This window comes from Dipodomys merriami, unplaced genomic scaffold, assembly GCF_024711535.1.
Source record: "Dipodomys merriami isolate MVZ:Mamm:240054 unplaced genomic scaffold, mDipMer1.0.p SCAF_2906, whole genome shotgun sequence".
NCBI classification, from domain to species: domain Eukaryota; kingdom Metazoa; phylum Chordata; class Mammalia; order Rodentia; family Heteromyidae; genus Dipodomys; species Dipodomys merriami.
In genome coordinates, this window is record NW_027204389.1 from 1 (window position 1) to 3,865 (window position 3,865).

The following is a 3,865-nucleotide window of genomic DNA, read 5'->3' on the forward strand; positions in this document are numbered from 1 at the left end:
AAGCTGCTCATTTTTTATAGTAATAGGTAATGTGGCAGTTAGTATAAAATGTAATTTCTGGACAAATGAATCTTAAGGTTGTTTTATTTTAACATTTAATTAGATATATTTCTAAGACATATTCTCTGCTAATTGGCTATTTTAAGAAAGTGGAATCCAATGAATTCAGTTTTGTCTTTTTTTTTTAAGCTGGTCCTAGGATTTGAACTCAGGGCTTGGATGTTGCCCTAAGCTTTTTTGCTCATGGGTAGTGCTCTACCACTTGAACCACTGCACCACTTCTGGCTTCTTCTGAGTAGTTCATTGGAGATAAGAGTTTCACAGACTTTTCTGCCTGGGCTGGCTTTGAACCATGATCCTTAGATATTAATTTCCTGAGTAGCTAGGATTACAAGCATGAGCCACCAGTGCCTAGCCCATTTGTAGTGTTTAAATGAACTATTTACTTTGCCATGGAATGACATTTTCACTCTGAAGTATACAAGTGGTCATAGAGACTAGAATTTTATTTGGTGAACATTTCTTAAAAGTGAATGAAATGAGCCTTTACGACGAGAAAAGCAACGATGTATGAGTCATGATACACATTCAAACTAAGTTTCAATTTTATAGAATGTATTTATTGCTCTGTTGAGCTTTGTAGCTTCCCAGTGCTGTTTACAGACTATGCTGATGAAATCTGTGTTGATAATAACAGCTATATTCATTGATTTCAGGACAGTTGGTCAGCATTTGGAAGATTTGTGTGACTCAGTGTGAGTATTTTCCCATTATTTAATGTGTGATGTTAGCAAATCATGTACAGGCAAAAGAAAAGAAAAGACTAACTGATTTTAATTTAATACATCCAAGCAGAAAATCTTATGGTATAGCTTCAGGCTCATTGCTATATATCTCATTACAACTAAATTTTAAGAGATGACCACTAGTTGAGTTTTAGTGTAATATTAAGGAGTATGCCAGCATTAGCTTTATTGATAATCTGAGAAGGCAACTAAAATATTTCTTCCTTTTCTAACTAAGTGACTTTGTAAGGTAGATTTTCTGCATATACTTGAAACATCATAACCCAACAGACAGTATAAAAGCAGATGAGAGAATACAGGTGTCTTTCATTAGGCTAAAGGATGAAGAGATTTATTAAAGATGTAAAACAATGGGACTATTCTGCTGAAATTTTACCTTTTTTGGAAAATACAGTTTTTTTCAATAAGCGTATATTAATAAGTAGTGTTTCTTTTCTTTCTTTTTTTTTTTCTTTTTGGTGAGTTGTGTGGAGTAAACTCTGGGCTTGGGTGCTGACCCTCAGCTCTTTAGCTCAGTGCTAGTATCCTACCACTTGAGCCACAGCGCCACTTACAACTTTTTCTGCTTATGTGGTGCTCAGTAATTGAACTCAAGGCCTCATGCATACAAGACAAACACTCTACCACTGAGCCACCTTCCCATCCCCAGTGTTTTTGTTCTTAAGTTTACAAAACTACCATAAGCACTTGAGTTCTAAATTTTCTTTTGTTTGGGTTGTGAAACTAGGACTCAATACCTGATGCTTTGCTCATTAGCTGAGTTCTACTTTTTAACATATCTGTCTGTTTCTCTCGTGTGTGTGTGCATGCACATGCGAATGCATGTGTATCCCCTATTTTTTATTTAATTTATTTATTTTTGTGCCAGTCCTGGGGCTTGAATTCAGCACTTAGGCATTGATCCTGAGCTGTAGTCTACCACTTGAGTTATAGTTGTACTTCTGGGTTTTTTTTGTTTTGTTTTGTTTTGTTTTCTGAGTAGTTTATTGGAGATAAGAATCTCATTGACTTTCCTGCTCCAGCTAGCTTTTAATAGCAATCTATAGATCTCAGTCTCCTGAGTGTGTAGCTAGGATTACTGGTGAGAGTCAACAGTTCCTGGCTCTACTAACATTTTTTTTTGCCGGTTGTGGGGCCTAAACTCTGGGTCTGGGCACTGTCCCTCAGCTCTTCAGCTCAAGGCTAGCGCTCTATCACTTGAGCCACAGTGCCACCTCTGGCTTTTTCTACTTATGTGGTGCCGAGGAATCGAACCCAGGACCTCATGCATGCAAGGCAAGCACTCTACCACTGAGCCACCTTACCTGTTTAATTAGCTCTTTGGGAGCTCTCAAAATTTAAGAGTATTAAGAGGTCCTGAGACTAGCATGTTTGAGAGCTGCCAGATGAAAAATTTCCAAATATTAGTGCTTTTAAAGATGGCTCTCTGTTTACTTCTTTGAACTGTCAGTGTGCTTGCCACTGATATTTCTAAACCTCATTTGATTTTTTTCTTTTTTTTTTTTTTTTTTTTTTTGTCGGTCGTGGGGCTTGAACTCTGGGCCTGGGCGCTGTCCCTCAGCTCTTCAGCTCAAGGCGAGCGCTCTACCACTTGAGCTACAGTGCCACTTCCGGTTTTCTGGTGGTTTATTGGAGTTAGGAATCTCATGGTCTCTCCTGCCCGGGCTGGCTTTGAACCGCGATCCTCAGATCTCAGCCTCCTGAGTAGCTAGGATTACAGGCATGAGCCACCAGCGCCCGGCTTTGATTTTTTTCTATTTCTCATCAACTGTAAAATAACTAGTCTTCAAGTTTTCTGCAAAGCGAATATTTCTCAGTGAGAAACTTTTGTTACTCCTTTAGTATGGATTTTATGCAGACTGGGACATTTTCTTTTTTGTTTGTTGTCTTCAGCATCGTGTTTAAGAAGTCAGACTAGACAATTGTATAACATCTTACTAATAAATGATTCCTTAGTCTATGTAAAAGCTTGATTCCTGATTAGAAATTTTTTTCTGACCAGGTACTGGTGGCTCACACCTGTAAACCTAGATACTCAGGAAACTGAGACCCCGGATCTGGGTTTAAAGCCAGCTCACCAGCAAAGTGTGAGACTCTGATCCCCAGGTAACTACCAAAAGCCCAAAGTGGAGCTGTAGCTCAAGTGATAGATTGTTAGATTTGAGCTGAAGAAGCTCAGGGACAGCACCCACGCCCTGAGTTCATGCCCTAGGACTTGCACAAAAAAAGAAAAAAAAGATTTTTTGAACATAAGTTCTTAATGTTTTTCTGAAGTATTGAGATGGCAGTTAACTATGATGGGCTTTGTAGTTATCCACTGAGTCAAAATGAAGATCTGTCTTTTACTAAAGCCATGTGACCTGCAATCCTGAGCTCTTTTCTCATCTGTAAGGTAACCCAATCTAATTCCTTACAGGTTGTTAAAATAAGTACTAAATTAAATACTTTATTCAGAGGCTGGGAAGGTGTCTCAGTGGTAGAGTGCTTGCCTTGCATGCATGAGGCCTTGGGTTCGATTCCTCAGTACCACATAAGCAGAAAAAGCCAGAAGTGGTGCTGTGGCTCAAGTGGTAGAGCACTAGCCTTGAGCTGAAGAGCTGAAGAGCTGAGAGACAGTGCCCAAGCCCAGAGTTCAGACCCCAAGACTGGCAAAAACAAAACAAAACAAAAATGAAATAATGTATTCAATAAGTGGCATAATAGTCATAAGCAAGAGATGGTAATTATTTTAATGATTCCAAAGATATAATAGATTAAAAAATCTGCTTTTTAGAAGTCTTAACTTAGGAAACACATAAAGCCATTGTGATGTGTTTAGATGGTTGCATTCTTTCTAATTACTCCTCAATATGACAGTTGTGTTATTTATAAACTTTTTTCTGCAATTAACTGCATTTGTTCATGTAATCAGCATCTGTTTGGTGTAGGAATGGGAATCTTGAACTTTAAATACCATTCAGAGGACTCTGAGGGATTTTCTAAACAGTTGGATTTTTGTCTAATATGTTCACCAGAAATGACTCTGAAAAGAGACTCCTGCCCAACTCCTATCACTCTTT